At 42.3% G+C, this 17,285-nt stretch overlaps 2 non-coding genes across 2 annotated transcripts; both read left to right on the forward strand.

Annotated features, from left to right (window-relative positions):
• Nucleotides 1-29: 29 nt before the first annotated feature.
• trnay-gua (transfer RNA tyrosine (anticodon GUA)) lies at nucleotides 30-117 on the forward strand. The gene is given in 2 exon segments: nucleotides 30-66; nucleotides 82-117. It is a non-coding gene; the product is annotated as a tRNA-Tyr (tRNA).
• A 638-nt stretch (nucleotides 118-755) lies between these two features.
• On the forward strand, nucleotides 756-843 carry trnay-gua (transfer RNA tyrosine (anticodon GUA)). The gene is given in 2 exon segments: nucleotides 756-792; nucleotides 808-843. It is a non-coding gene; the product is annotated as a tRNA-Tyr (tRNA).
• The last annotated feature ends 16,442 nt before the right edge of the window (nucleotides 844-17,285 follow it).

Below are 17,285 nucleotides of genomic sequence, written 5' to 3' on the forward strand. Positions count from 1 at the left end.
CATTTTACACATCCCATTAAGCGAGAACCCCTTCGATAGCTCAGTTGGTAGAGCGGAGGACTGTAGAGGTTTACAGCTGAAATCCTTAGGTCGCTGGTTCAATTCTGGCTCGAAGGATATTTTAGAGTTTTCAACCTATACGAAAATACGAACTTAAAATAGCGTTCTAGAAAATGACACAATTACTCCATTTTACACATCCCATCAAGCCAGAACCCCTTCGATAGCTCAGTTGGTAGAGCGGAGCACTGTAGAGGTTAACACCTGAAATCATTCGGTCGCTGGTTTTATTCCAGCTCGAACGATATTTTCACTCTTTACCCAGTTACTAAAAATAGTCGTTAATCCTCCAGCTACACATGCCAACAAGCCAGTCACCTCTTCGATAGCTCAGTTGGTAGGGCGGAGGACTGTAGAGATTTAGAGCTGAAATCCTTTGGTCGCTGGTTCAATTCCGTATCAAAGGATATTTTAGAGTTTTCAACCTTTACGAAAATCGGAACTTAAAATAGCGTTCTAGAAAATGCCACAATTACTCCATTCTACACATCCCATCGGACCAGTAACCCTTCGATATCTCAGTTGTTAGAGCGGAGGACTGTAGAGATTAACAGCAGAAATCATTAGGTCGCTGGTTCAATTCCGGCTCAAAGGATATTTTAGAGTTTTCATCCTTTCCGAAAACAGGAGCTAAAAATTGCGATCTAGAAAATGCCACAATTGCACCATTCTACACATCCCATCAGACCAGTGACCCTTCGATAGCTCAGTTGGTAGAGCGGAGGACTGTAGAGGTTTACAGCTGAAATCCTTAGGTCGCTGGTTCAATTCCGGCTCGAAGGATGTTTTCAACCTTTCCGAAAAGAGGAACAAAAAATTGAGATCTCAAAAATGCCACAATTGCTCCATTCTCCACATCACATTAGACCAGTAACCCTTCGATAGCTCAGTTGATAGAGTGGAGGACTGTTGAGGTTTACAGCTGAAATCCTTCTGTCGCTGGTTCCATTCCGGCTCGACGGATGTTTTCGAGTTTTCAACCTTTACAAAAATCGGAACTAAAAATAGTCGCATCTTAGGTTTCTTGAAAATGCCACAATTCCTCCATTCTACACATCCCAGCAGACCAGTAACCACTTCGATAGCTCAGTTGGTAGAGCGAAGGACTGTCGAGGTTAACAGCTGAAATCCTTAGGTTGCTGGATATTTTCAGTATTTACCAAATTGGAATATGACTGAAATGAGGATTCCCATCTTGCTGCTTACAATGGTGGAAGTAAATAAGTCTATTAGAGGTCGCTATTCAGGCTGACCTCCGCCTCTCAGTCGGTTTCGCCCGGGATGAATGCCGCTTTTAGCGCGGCGGCCACCACAAAACGAAGAAAAATACGTCTGCAGCCGAGCTGGTCAAGAGCGGCAGAGGCTTTTCTCCACCTGTTAGGTCAAAATGAAGGATGGAATGAAGTGTAAAACAGTCGTTCACGTCACACTAGAACATATGTTAGTGTTATCAACCCTAGAAACAGTCAAGATCTTCAAAAAGGCTACTGCTAGCTTAGCTTTTTAGCTAAGCATAGAGACTTGAGCAGCTTGGTAATGTCTTTTGTTTGATGCGCACAAAAACAAAGGTATAGTGATAGCCTGTCACTTAAATATAAGGCTAATGTTAGCTTAACATAAGACTTTTGGTAGTACTTAGCTAGCTTGCAAATGCCTTACGTTTAACGTGCAGAGAAACGAGGGGCAAGGGCTACCCTGTCCCTTAAACATAAGGGTACGGATGCTTTCACTAGCTTATCATAAAACCGTGAGCCTTAGTGATAGCCGGTCATTTAAAGCTAAAGCTGCTGATAGCCTAGCTTAGCATAAATACATCTATCAATGTCTTCTGTTTCACACGCACCCAAAAAACGAGTAAGTAGGCCCTTTAAACTCCCAATTAGTTAGCTTAGTGTAGCATTCCGATGGGAATGTGTGCTGGAATGGTAGCCACTACTCCCCCTCAGCCCAACTCTGACCCATTGGGTCTGCTTGTGCGGTCCTGGTTCACCACCGCCCCCTACAGCTGTCTCGTCGGGGGGTCAATTTGCTGCGAAAATGGGACCCTTTGCCACTTTTTTCCCTCCTGTACATTACGACGAATCATTTTGACTGTAATCTCCCTCGCCATCAACTATTCTTTGAACCTTTTCCGCCATTCACGCACATTCCAGGCCCGACGGGAGCTGTCACTTTGTGCAGCCGCGTCCCGACACCGTCCCGTCCGATGTCCGCTCTGCGACAAAACAATGACACCCCCCGGCAGCTTTGATTCTCCTTGGCAAAGCGGGGGCCCCGAGACAAAGCTGTGGTAGGAGTCTCGGGCTCATAGGTCAGACCCTACTAACAGGCGCTACGACGGTACGCGGAGGCCGTGGAACAATGGGATGAAAGCGGCCTCCGCAAGCTGTGAGGAAGTGATGAGCGTGCATGATGACAGACACTCAATGGAGAGTCCTGCGCCATTCATGGATGGGGATGCACTGCTACAACGGGAGGCCTCTCTTCTCTAAAAAAAGCACCACGCGGGAATCCGAGGTCGGACGAGTCAAATGACTTGTCTGCGCAATGTCCAGGCTTTCGTAAGTGCCCCTCTGTTGATGGATGGACTCTGGCATTGAGGCAGCGTGAAAGCGGAGGCGCATAATTGGCATGCTTGTTCTTCTTTTTCGTCGTCGTCTTGTGCCGGCTATCACTATAAGTCCTTTAAAGCAGGAGTTGATGCTCATTAGAGTCAAATTAAAGGATGCGCTCTGCAATGGGTTACACAAGTCTGACGGTTTGTGTAGAATGGAGCAATTGTGGCATTTTCTAGAGTTAATTGATAGATTTGGATGAATAAGACAGATCAGTTTTTGTTCCTGTTTTCATCAAGATTTAAATTTATCTAAAATATGAGCCAGAAACCTAAGGATTGAAGCTTTATTCTACACAAACCAGTCCTTTCGATAACTCAGTTGATAGTGCGGCGGACTGTAGAGGTTTACAGCAGAAATCCTTAGTTCGTTGGTTCAATTCCGGCTCAAAGGATATTTTCAGTCTTTACCAAAATAAGAACTAAAAATAGTGTCTTATCCAAATCCTAGAAAATACCACAATTGGTCCATTCTACACAAACCAGTCAGACTGGTAAACCCCTTCGATAGCTCAGTTGGCAGAGCAGAGAGCTCTAGAGGTTTAAAGCTGAAATCCTTAGGTCGCTGGTTCAATTCCAGCTCAAAGGATGCTTTCGAGTTTCCAACCTTTACGAAAATAGGAAATAAAAATAATCGCTTATTCATCGACAAAATTCCACAATTGTTCCATTCAACACATCCCATCAGACCTGTAACCCTTCGATAGCTCAGTTGGCAGAGCGGCGGACTGTAGAGGTTTCGAGCTGAAATCATTTGGTCGCTGGTTTTATTCCAGCTCAAACGATATTTTCAGTCTTTACCAAAATTGAAACTAAAAATAGTCGTTAATCCTCCTTCTACACATGCCATCAAACCCGTAACCCTTTCGATAGCTCAGTTGGTAGAGCGGAGGACTGTAGAGGTTTACAGCGGAAATCATTTGGTCGCTGGTTTTATTCCAGCTCGAACGATATTTTCAGTCTTTACCAAAATTGGAACTAAAAATAGTCGTTAATCCTCCTTCTACACATCCCATCAGACCAGTAACCCTTCGATAGCTCAGTTGGTAGAGTTCTGTTACATTTATGGGAACTTCTGCAACCAAGTCAGGAAGAACTTTCTGAAGAAAAATTGATTTCCATTGTAGAAAGAATGCCACTAATGTGTTCATTTCCCGCTAAACTACATCACAGCCACGGACACCGAGATGGATGGAGGAGGACGTCTGGTAATTATGTTGAATTATTTTGTTGTCTACAAAGATATATTTGCTCTAGCGTGCTAAAGTGCAAGCTGAGCTGCTTGCAGGCTTATTTTGTGATGTCGGGGTTCAACTATACAGGAAACTACACGTTATCCTCCCAGCTTCCTGTTATAAATCCCAAACGGGTAAGAGACCATGTGCAGCTGGTCCAGAGTGACAGCTGTCTGTGCTAGCGCTCAGCTGGCGTCTGTTTTCAGGTTTTTGTTTTTTTCTTTGCTTCCAAAAAGGAAAAAAAAAAGTCTGACACAATCCAAAAATTAGCCATTGTACGCTGTGAGGAAGTGCTTGCTGGGTGATATACTATAGGTGATATATGTACGCCCACTGCTATCTTGGCTTAGTTTACATGAAGATTTTGAGGGAGTAACTAGCTAGGTGGCTAATGTCTTCTGTTCCACACACCACACAAAAACAAAAGGTGGGTCAAATCCTGTCCCTTTTAAACATGAGGATACTACTATCCTATCTTAGCTTAGCTTAGCTATTGGCTATTAGAAGCTAGCTGGCTTAAGGCTTATTTTCAACACACACAAAAATAAACGGTGAGTCGTAGCCTGTCCGTTAAATGCAAGGCCACTGCTATCTTAGGTTAGCATTAAGCTAGTTGGCTAATGTCTTCTGTTGAACATGTTTCATCTTTCAGCTCCTTTGTTGCCTTCATTAAGTTTCTTTTGGTAGGCTGCAATGCAGCATCGCTAATTTAATTTTCCGTCTGTAATCACCGCTGCCGTCGCTCGTGGTGGCGCCGTAATTCAAGTGGACTGACTGGACAATGAGTCGGCTCTAATTTGCGGGGACGACACTGCTCTTATCCTCACCTCCGAACCCGCCGGGCCACCGTGACACCGCAATGACCCGCTTGCCTCAGTCGATAGTTCTTGGATTTGTAGAATACAATTAGAATGGTATACATAGATACTATATATACAGAAGTAATTATGAACAAAAGACAGCAAGACTAGTCAGCAGTGTTTGTATGTTGCAAAAGAAATATACATGTATAGCAAATACCATACATGCAGATATAAATCCAAACTCTACATTGATAAATAATATGGAATATATTGGTACAGAGGTGAATGTGAACAGCAGCAATAGTCAGCTGCACTCTATATAGCAAAATAACAATACAAAAAAAAGTCTTAATATAAGCATTTAGCAAAAAACATGAATAATAACATACAAACAGAATAGTATAGAATGCATACTCTAAATAGAAGTGAATGTGACCAGCAGCAACAATAATCCAAAGTATTCTAGACACCAAATGCTTTAACCCTAACCCAGACCGCTGGGAGGATTTTTGTAGCCTTTTGAGGAAGCAGGAAATACCGGTACCTTTTTTTGACCTCAACGTGGATGTTAAAGTCCCCGTGAGAAACTACTTCTACCCACCCTCAAATAAACTTTTGTAAGGTTATGGAAGCGTCGTCATTTACTCGGAACCGAGGACTTGTCGACATGTGACACGTGACTTATTTATCGCTCTGAGAAAACAGTTAGATCACATCTGGACTACAACAACGGCAGCAACAGTCGTTCATCTGTCGGTGGAGATAAAGCGAGAGTGAGGCACTTTTTCTTTGAAAACAAAGAGGATGAAGGCTTCTGATTTAGGTGTCGGGGGGCCCCACCCCCGCCACGTCCTGCCGGCCAACACGAACACAGACGCGAGCTGTTAATGTCTACATTTATTTTTTTGTTAATACTAATTCTGACACGCAGACCGTTTCCCTAAGAAAACACGTCAAAATATGCCCCAGAAATATAAAACGACAAGAGAAACTTTGCACTTCAACTAAAGAATGACAGTACAGTCGGAGTGTGACCGTACCCAAAAAAAATCATGTTTGGGTACATACCTTGGTTTTAAGGACACGGTTCGGTAAAGTGATTCTCAAAGTGTGGTACAAGTACCACTAGTGGTACACGGGCTCCCTCTTATGGTACGTGGAAGAATCCCTGCCTAATTACAGTTCAGGTGTATTTAACTTTTTAGTATTTGCATTTAATCTTTAATAACTGCTTGTTTTGTTTATTTAGGCCCAAGTTTCATTTGTTGTGCTGCTCCTTCTGGTGTGCCTGCCTTGCCCACCGGGGACAGTATAATCCAGTCATACAGACAAACGAGTAAGAATCACTGCTCCTCTCAGGGATTCAGTAGGCTGCAATAATATTAGTCGTTTTCTGTCGTAGAGGATAAAGAATATATGCTTGTAAGTGTTGTGATATTTTCTGTCTACGTGTTGCTCCACCATTTGTGTTCAAATATCCGTTGCGTTGAAAGCCCGTTGGGCTACAATGCAGTCGTCTACAACCATGCAGTCATGCAGCTTAATTTGACGCCAGCCAAGACAAATATGATATTGCTTCATAGTTTGACTCTTTCATTTGTGGCGAAGGCCTCATTTTGGAAGATGAACAATTACAGCGGGTTGGGTCGTGGGACATTTTTAATTCATGGCTGCGTATAACCTGCCATTAGTGACGCTAATCTTAATGTGTGCGGTCATCCTGGCGTAAAAAAGACAAAAAGTGGAACCGTGTACTGTTCTGTCAGTTTCTCAGGCGGAAGATTGTCAAACAAAGTCTTTGATGGGCGCATTGTCGCCGGGTAGAATATGTTCCCCGATGGCCCCCGCTGCGGTTTGAGTTTGCCCAGCGGGGCACGCGTGATCCTCGGTGATCCCGTGCGACGAGCGGGATGACAGCCGATCGCGGCGCAGTGCTAATCTCGTTAGGGATTTTCAAAAACTGCTGCGTCCGCGCCGATGTGCAGATAGCCAACGCCGCTCAAGGGCCTTTGTGTGCTATGTTCCAAGGGGGCGCGGGGGGCGACAAAAGGGCTCCCCGCGGTGATGTCATTCCACTGTCAGCAAGTGGGGGGGAGGGGGGCAGGACGCACTGTGACTGCTACCGAGGCTCACGCTTTAACCCGGTGACCCCTCCAAGCTAACCCTCGTGTGGCATTCCACAGCCAAATCCAAGGAGGGAAAAACGGATATTTGCAACCATAAATCAATATATTCCCAGTGTTGTCTAATACAGGAGAAGCGGCTCAGAAAATGGATGGATGGATGGATGTTGTCTAATACATATCTGTTAAATAAATACAAAATAAAAAAATTCAAAAGTATCCGAGTGTGTAAAATGGATATATATAACTATAAATGGCTTCAATTGGCACCCAATTAAATATAGATTTTTTTTGTTATTTTCTATAAATTGCGACAACATTTAAGACAAACTAAATAGTTTTAAGCATTCCCATTGTCGTGGCCCGGTGAACGATTGGTTAGCGTGTCTGCCTCGCAGTTTTGAGGACCGGGGTTCAAATCCCGGCCCCGCCTGTGTGGAGTTTGCATGTTCTCCCCGTGCCTGCGTGGGTTTTCTCCGGGCACTCCGGTTTCCTCCCACATCCCAAAAGATATGCATGGTAGGTTAATTGACGACTCTAAATTGTGTGAATGTGTGTGCGAATGATTGTTTGTTTATGTGTGCCCTGCGATTGGCTGGCAACCAGTTCAGGGTGTACCCCGCCTCCTGCCCGAAGGCTCCAGCACTCCCGCGCCCCTCGTGAGGATAAGCGGCTCAGAAAATGGATGAATAAGCGGCTCAGGAAATGGATGGATGGATGGATATTCCCATTAGTGTCTTATGCAGTCATTTAGTTTCACAATATTTAATAGACCTTTAAATAATTCCCAAAAATAATCTAAAAAAATTTACATTTTAAGAAGTATCTGAGTAGGGAAAATTGGATAGTTAAAACACCAAAGAGCTTATATCTGCACACAAATATTTTATTTTATATTTAAAAACACATTTTATATATTTATAATCTTATATGTAGTTAAATATATTTACATTTCATTTTAAAAGTCTTACAAGTATTCCCATGCAGTCATTTACAATTTCTAAATATTTTAATAAGCCCATGGACTTAGGAAAAAATACATCAAAAAGTAAAATAAATTGTAATAAAACGTGTGGCATTCAGGACCGAAATCTGAGTGGGGGAATGTTTTTGATAACCATAAATAGGTTCAATTTGCGCACATTTTATTTGATATATATTTTAGCATTTTATATAATTTAATGCATTATATGACATTTATTTACATTTTTGAAAATTTCAAAGAGTTAATGGACTTTTGTCTTCTAAAATATGTATTTTAAAATGTTTTTTTAATGAACACATTTTCAACAACAAAAATAATATCATGTAGTGAAATATAATTACCTTCCATTATTCTCGCTGGGGTACAGGACCAACGCTTTTAACCCATTGACCCCTTCCGAGCGGACCCCGTGTGGCGTTCAGGAGTGAAATCCGAGCGGGGCAAATCTGATATTTATAACCATAAATAGTAAAGCTCAATAACAGTCGAAATATCGATGTTTTGTCTCGTGAATCGATTCTATTATCGACCTGTATCGGATTACCGCTATTTCAGTGTAGACCCACTGAAAATATTACTTGGCAACATTTGCGCTCAATAATTTTTCAACATTTTGCCTCCAGTATCTCGATGAGTGGTATCAAAGTATCAATATTTCATGATCACCCGAGCAAACACAGTTTGCTGCGTTAGAGGTTAATAGCAGCTAAAATTGGGATCTTTTTTTATAGCTGAGTGAGTGAGTAGATGTAAGGCACTCATTCGGCTTCTGTTTGCAATAAGCGGCGTTTGAGTGAGGATAAGCCGTAGGAAAAACGAATACATGATTTTTATGAGTAGCAAAGAGCATTTCAAGTGGCACGAACAAAAGTTGTGCATTTGTGCGCTTCGTGAGGCCAAAGCCCGCGGTCTGGCTTATTAGAGACGAGCGCCACACGGAGATCAAACGAACGCTTTCGGTGACCTTCTGCGCTCCGTAAAAGACGGAAAAAGAAAAGCTGACATGAGGTTTGGGAAGTTTTCACCTCACGAGTGTGAAAACGCTCTCCTTTTGTTGCTGACATGTAACGGCGCATTGCTAACATGACGAACACGTAGCCTGTGGGACAGATCAGCTGCTCGCCACACTTTTACAGTGCAAAGGATTAGCAATCAATCAGGTTGGCAATCTGTCCCCATTTCTCATTTGGGGATCTTGCTGAAGTTTGACACGTGCGACTACTCAACTTTAGAAGTACCTCCATGCTGCCATGTTGGTTGGAAAAAATGTTGCTTTTTTTACCGTAACAAAATATACTTCATACTGTTTATCGCAGCAAGGTGCTATTTATATCTATATATACATACACACACACTCCTCCTTGAGCCGTCACCTTATCGTGGTGGAGGGGTTTGTGTGTCCCAATGATCCTAGGAGCTACGTTGTCTGGGGCTTTATGCCCCTGGCAGGGTCACCCCTGACAAACAGGTCCTAGGTGAGGGACCAGACAAAGCACGGCTCAAAGCCCCTTATGATGACGACAAACAATGGACTCGGTTTTCCCTTGCCCGGACGCGGGTCACGGGGCCCCCCTCTGGAGTCAGGCCTGGCGGTGGGGCTAGAAGGCGAGAGCGAGCACCCATGGGGCCACGTGGGTCCCCCTTCCCATGGGCTCACCACCTGTGGGAGGGGCCGTTGGGGTCGGGTGCAGTGTGAGCTGGGCGGTGGCCGAAGGCGGGAACCTTGGCGATCCGATCCCCGGCTACAGAAGCTGGCTCTAGGGACGTGGAATGTCACCTTTCTGGCAGGGCAGGAGCCCGAGCTGGTGTGTGAGGTCGAGAAGTTCCGACTTGATATAGTCGGACTTGCCTTCACGCACACAGCTCGGGCTCTGGTACCAGCCCTCTCGAGAGGGGTTGGACTCTCTTCCACTCTGGAGTTGCCCACGGTGAGAGGCGTCGAGCAGGTGTGTTGTGTGTATACTTATTGCCCCCCGGCTTAGCGCCTGTACGTTGGGGTTGACCCCGGTGGACGAGAAGGTAGCCTCCCTCCGCCTTCGGGTGGGGGGACGGGTCCTGACTGTTGTTTGTGCCTCTGCACCAAACAGCAGTTCAGAGTACCCTGGGGACTCCATCGTTCTGCTGGGGGACTTCAATGCTCACGTGAGACCTGTAAGGGCGTGATTGGGAGGAACGCCCCACCCCCCCGATCAGAACCCGAGCGCTGTTCTGTTATTGGACTTCTGTGCTCATCACAGATTGTCCATAACGAACACCAATGTTCAAGCATAAGGGTGTCCACACGTGCACTTGGCACCAGGACACCCGAGGTCGCAGTTCGATGATCGACTTTGTGGTCGTGTCGTCGGACTTGCGGCCGCATGTCTTGGAGACTCGGGTGAGGAGAGGGGCGGAGCTGTCAACTGATCACCACCTGGTGGCCAGTTGGCTCCGATGGTCGGGGAAGATGCCGGTCCGACGTGGCAGGCCCAAACGTGTCGTGAGGGTCTGGCGGAATCCCCTGTCCTTCTGGCAGGGGATTCCGCCAGACGTTCATGACTTTCAAAGTCAAAGTCTTTCAAAGTCATGAATATTTACTGATTTAAAAAAGTATGTTTGTAATTTGTTCGTTTGTAATTAATAATAAGTAAATAATAATATGAATATATATAATATAATAACAATTAAATAATAATAATAATCAACATTCTTTTTTTTATCCGCATGGTACACAACGAATTCAAATATTTTATTGAGAGAAAGAGAGAGAGAAAAATGAATCAAAATTGCATTTGTATCCATGTACAAATGATCACAAAAACACTGAAGAAGAGAAAACAAAATCACATCTGTAATAAAATAAAATTCATGCCACAATATTTTTTTTTTTTTCCTGGAAAAATCAACCCCAAATGCTTTTCACTTGAAAGCAATTCATACGTCCGCTAAAAATAAAAAAGTTTGATCTTGACGAAAGACAGAAAAAGTCCAAGTAAGTCACAAAGTTTATTTGTGTAAACAGGTCACTGGGTCACTTGCATTCATTGCATATTCATGAAAGAGAGTTTGTGAGTGCTGTTAATTTTAGCTTGGAGCATTTGATGCCGCACGACTGGCGAGGACAATATTACCCAGGGTGCAAAGCACGAGGTCGACGCCGCAGACGGGTCGAGCCGGAGCCCCGTGACCTCGCAAAAGGCAATTAAAAAACGACATTCAACTTCTGTTAAGGAGTCTTTCATCTATTGTGACAGACCTCCAGTTAAAGAACTTTTTGGCCCCGCCAAAAAATTGCCATTTTCTGTTCCGCTTGTCCTCACACGGGCGTGCTGGAGCTTATCGCAGCTATTTTGGGGCGAGAGGCGTGGTACACCCTGAACCGGTCGCAGGGCACACAGAAACAAACAACCATTTGCACTCACATTCGCACTTAGGGGCAATTTAGAGTCTTCAATCAACCTACCGTGCATGTTTTGGGGATGTGGGAGAAAACCCACGCAGGCACGGGGAGAACATGCAAACTCCACACAGGCGGGGCCGGGATTTGAACTCGGGTCCCCAGAACTCTGAGGCAGATGTGCTAACCGTGTCGTCACCTTATTCAGTGTTACAGAATTTGTAAAAAATATTGTATTATATATCAAATGTATACAGTGTATAAATAATATTGTGATTTCATCTTATTGCAGATTTCTTTTGCCCCCAAAAACTATTTAGTATTATATTTTTTTACTGTAAATGATTAGATTACATTAAAAATATATAAGCATATATATTTTTATTACATTATTATTTTTTAATTAATTTTTACCATAAAAAAGGACAATTTTGTGTGCACGTTTATATGTGCATATTATAAATACATAAAACTTTTTAAAAAGTGATTTCATAAAATTAATTTCGAGAAGGATTTGGGAAAAAAAGGGCTACATATATTATACATATATTTTTCTGATATTTTTATTGAAATTGTATTATTTTTATTATTTTGTATTGAAAAAATAATTTGCTGTTGTTCATAAAAGCTATAAAAAAAAGATAATTTACATTAATTTATACATTTAATAAAATATATAAAATAAATATCATAAAATATACATTTTAATAGCATTAATTTCATGTACTTATGTTACTTATATACATCTGTAACATACAAATATATTTATACAGTTTGTTTTATTATTTTGCCAAAAACTAACAAAAATACTGAAATATTTTTTTAAAATAAATCACATTTTTGGGTAAAAACAATATATAGAGTACATTCCGTACGTGTATACTACAGGATATGTTTGGATTTTATACATTTCGGCAGGTATCTTTTTTCGCTAAAGAAAAAAAATGCGTTTAATTTATAATGCACTTCACAATGTATTTATATAACATTACAGACTTTCTCAGAACTCAAGGTTTTTACAAAGTCATTCATATGAACATGCATTATTCATAACACAACTACTGACCCCCCCCCCCCCCCCCCCATCTTAGCATCTTTATTGACGTAATGCTGGAATAGCGTGACTGCGCCACGCTCACAATCTGCTGCATTTAACCCCCCGTCCTTGTTGTCCTTATTGATTCTTTTACGCTGTGCTAACAAGACAGACGCACGCACGCAAACTCACACCCATGCATGGAAAGATTTGTTGTTTTTTTTTGTTATTATTATTAAAATTTTATCACTGGAGTCCTTGAAGAGTTGTCGCAACTCACGCGACCCAAATCACTTTTGTACTTCCGTTTGTGAAGTCAGGTGCGCCTTGTCAAATGCACACTTTTAAAGCAACCGTCTCCTAGCAACAGCACTAGAAGTGGAGGAGGAGGATGAAGAGTTGGAGAGCCGCAGCAGACGTTTTCAGGCATCTGCCGTCAACCCAAAATCTTTGTTTTGGGCAGTAGGGCAACATTAGTGATGCATTACAAGTGGCCCGGTGTATATTTTTTTTTTTTTTTTGAAGCGGGTGAACACCCAAATAAGAGGTCAGATATCCACTTTTACAGTGGATATATAAAGTCTACACACCCCTGTTCTATAAAAAAAAAAAAGTGGAGGAAATTATGAACAGCTCCAAATAGTAGCTTCTGCTAGACGGCAAAAACATGTCAGGAAAAGCCGACTAGAACAGCTCTTTATTTTGTTGGGGTTTTTTCTAAATTCTTCTTTAATTTGCATTTTTACTTCATTTTTGTTTTTACAAAACTGTGTGTGTTCCTTAAAATACATTTGAACATTCTACTTGCATTTTGTGTTTTCATTTTTTGCATATTGTTATAGACAAAATGCTTGTTTCGTTGCGTTTTTACAATAGTTTGTGTGTATTTTTGGCTAATTTCTAAAGATTTTTCCTTAATTTTATTTTGTGTATTTACAAAAAAAAATATATGCATTTCATTTTGAATGAAATTTTTGTCCTTGAGATTGTTTACAATTTCTCATTTTAATTTTTATATAATACGTTTTTTAAAAAAATACACTCAAACATACAAACACAAAATGACAATACTCGCCAAAAGCAGCTATAGACCACTGCTCACACCCAGACTAACTCAACTAAACTCCTGATGTCACTCAGTAGGCCACACCCCTTAAAGGCACACTTCCAACACCCACTTACTAGACAACGTACAGTACTTACGCTTGTATAAATCCAGTTGATTTCTTTACATTCTTTATTCTGTTTGATAGTTGTTTTTTTTTTAGGTCATAAAATGCTATTTTTCTTGACTAAAATCACATTGTTGGATTGTTGGCCTTTCAATTCATTTGAATTGGGATATGTGTATATATTGATATCTATTTGTATTAAATCAAGCATCGGAATTGTTTTTCCAGCCAGATATCGGAATCGGCGTCGGCCGATGGTTTGCCGTTGCCAAAAGAACGACATCTCTTCAAGTGGGGGCTGAGGGAGCCGCTAAACAAAACAAAGAGAGTGGACGCTCTATCGGCGAGCATCTGCGGGCAAGAAAAGCCCGAGTTTAGCGCCGCATTATCACAACGACACAGCGAACGGCTCCCAGTTGAACAACAGTTAGGCGCTATCGCCTCAGATTAGCCCGCCAGCTACCTGACAGTTGAGGGCCCGAACGACCAACGGATTCTCTGCAAAACAGACTTCTCCCCCCCCCCCCCCCCCCCCCCCCCCCACCCCCGAGTCAGGAATGCTGAGCGTTCAAGGTTTTCCTCGCCACTTTTCGCTACCGGTTCACTAAACCGGAGAAGGAACATTTTGTCCGGCTCTTTGAGGAACGTGGATGTTCCTTTTCAGCAGCTCAGTCACGTGCTCAGCCGAACGTGACCTCTCGTCGGCCGGCTTCCGCCCGATGGCTGTCTGAGTGCCCGTGTCTGTTTTCAGTCTTTTTGGTTGTTGTTCTTGTTGTTTTGTTTTGTTTTGTTTTGTTTTGTTTTTTGGGTGGGGAAGTCAACTTGGAAAGGACCAGGGATCTTCGCAGGGAACATTTCGGACACCTGAGTGATGGATGGAATTAAAGCAATGAGGCCTCAACATAGAAGCAGCCAGGTGTTAACAAGACAGAACCTTCAAGATGGCCTATATTTCACTAACAAGTTCTATTTATGTATTTTTTGCTCAAGAAAAGGTTGGGTTCGGCTAAGTCTGGTGGTTTAGATTAGGTACGATAGACAAAATTAGGGGCAGCACATTAGATTCGATTACATTAGGTACGGTAGATTAGATTGAGTATGGTAGTTTAGATTAGATATGTTAGTCTAGGTAGCATATGTTGGACGGACGGACGGACAGATGTTTTGGGTGAGGGTCAGGATTTATGTTAATTTAGAGGTTCGGGTTTATAGTTACGATGAGAATTATTGAGTCGACATTAAAGACGGCAATGTATGAAGCAAGACGAGAGGCTTCCCCCTGCTGCTGTTGCGCCGCGTCGTCATCTACGGCAGGTTCGCCCGCGTCGTTCGCGCGCACGGCGGCTCGGCTATACATACGGCTAATCTGAGGCGATAGCGCCTAACTGTTGTTCAACCGGGAGCCGTTGGCTGTGTCGTCGGCGGCAACCTTGGAGTTGAAACCTTGGAGTTGAAACCCGCGACCTTCGTGCTCGCGACATCAATGAATAATAAATCGGGCGGTACAGACAGGTGAGCAACGGTGGCCATTGATGCGCGTTCAGAATGTTTCCGCGATAAGGCCGAAAAGTTGCGACGTGGCAACAACGTCCGTTGGAGCGGCAGAAGCAACAGCACGAGCGCGAGCGCGTCATACGTGACGTCACGTCAACACAGTAGCGGGATGGGCGCGCGTACGCGACATCCACAGCACGACAGCTGAATCAACTCTTAATGACCTCATGCGTCAAGGGCACTTGATGTCGATAAATGTTGGAAAACGACAAGTTGATTGGGACGCCTGCGCAATCGGTTGAGAGCCAATAGATGAGCTCCCTACTAAGATGTGCAAAGGAAGGCGCAGGAGAGAGGAGAAGCTGCAGTAAAACAGGCCAAAATCCAGATGTTGAGGGTGAAGCTAGTTGCCCACTAGATTCAGATATGAAGATATGTTATGGAATATACTTCTTTACAACCACTCATACTTTCCCCTGGGCTCTTTAAACACTGGAACGTGCCAGAAAAAGATACATTTTGTCACTTTTATCCCCGAGAGCATTTTATGATGTCCTGAGAAGACAATGGCACCTTGAAGAAGTGAAGATAAGCGCGGCATCCGAATGAGGAATGTTCAGTAGCGTCTGCGTGTGACGGGACCTCCAGGATCGAACGCAAATATTTACTCGTGTCCCGGACCACCGCCGGGAGGGAGGGATGGAGGGAGGGAGGGAGGCGGCGGGGTTAGCCGCGCGAAGGTCAAGGAGACGGCGGCTTGATGCATCGGTGGGCGGACGGGCGCGGCGGCGGCGGCCCGCGTGGCGAGTCGCCGGCGTGAATAAAACATGCGGAGAGGTTCCCGCTGCATTATTTATGGTGGGGGGAAAGAGGGGCTGCCTCTGCTTGGTGGTGCTGATGTGGAGGTGCGAAGGGTGTCACCGGGATGGAAAGACCCCGACACAAAAAGGTCCACCTGCTAAAAGGCTCCAATGAAGAACAAATCTGGACAAAATCTTGAGCGAATTTATTGCTTCTTCCCCAGTTGTGATTAGAAATAGAACATACATCAAATCTATATTTTATTTATTTTTATTTTGAATTTAAATGTTTTGTTTTAGTTTGTTTTTTTGTATTTTTCAATACTTATATTTTGTATTATCTTGTATTTAAAATTTACTTTAGCATCTTATATTTTTTATTTCTATTTCAATGCTTTGTATTTTCTATTTTTGTATTTTTTCACATTTGCATTATCTATTTTAATATGTGATTGCATTTTTTGTCAATATTCCTAGATTATTTATTTAATAGTTTAGCATTTATTATATATTGTTTGTATTTTTTTTTTGTATGTTTACTTTTTTGTCAAAATATTTTTCATTATCACATTTTCTTTACCTTTTTAAGATTATGGTATTTTTTCATTTTATGTGATATTTTGTATTTAGCATTGTAAATGTTTTTATTTTCAATTTTAACATGATTGTATTTTTCCATTTTTAATTTTGATTTGCATTCTTTATTTCATATTTTTATTCATTTTGTTGTTTTATGTTCCATAATTACTGTATTTTATATTGGTAATTGTAATATTGTATATTCTTGTATCTTCCCCTTTTTTATTTGATCTTTGGCATTTATTATATATTTTTTCTTTTATTATATTTTAATGTATTTTATTTGTATTCTTTATTTCATATTTGTATACATTTTGGTATGTTATTTTCTATTTGTATTTAAATATTTATTGTATTTTCTATTTGTATTTTCTAATTTGAAAATTGTTTTGTATTTTATAGACAATATTCTTGTAGTTTTGCATTTTTGTATTTGCATTTCTTATTTCATATTTTTTTGTTTTGTTCTCATATTATTTTATATTTAGGTTCATTGTTAATTTTATATATGTCATTGTATATGTTTGTATTTTATATTTTAATTTCATTTTCAATGGACTTTCTGCAATCGGCGCCACGCGCTCTGCCAATAACCGGGAACTCGCTGTTATTGGTCTGCTCGTTGTATACTTTCTGCTTGGAGTACGACGACGTGAAGAAATGTCGAAATGTATCGAATGCGTCTGCGCCATTTCCATTGCGAGGATGAGTTCCTTGTAACTAAAAGGACGGTGCATTTCTATCCAGACTTCTCTCCGTTTCTGCTCATTTACACGCATGACAGTCCGTGTGCTTTTTCACCGCGTCTTGGGCTAATCCGCAGAAGACGGGATTCTCCCAAAGGAGCTGAATCTGCATTTTTCTTCTTCTTCGCCTTGCAGTGAGCGAGCGAGCGAAGTGCTCCAGTCAGCATCTGAGAGTGAAAAGCGGATGCTGCTGCCGCTGCCGCTGCTGCCGCTGCCGCTCCACCTGCAGGCCTGCGGCACAGCCGGCCAGGGTCAGCGTGCG

This window comes from Phycodurus eques, chromosome 21, assembly GCF_024500275.1.
Source record: "Phycodurus eques isolate BA_2022a chromosome 21, UOR_Pequ_1.1, whole genome shotgun sequence".
Taxonomy (NCBI): domain Eukaryota; kingdom Metazoa; phylum Chordata; class Actinopteri; order Syngnathiformes; family Syngnathidae; genus Phycodurus; species Phycodurus eques.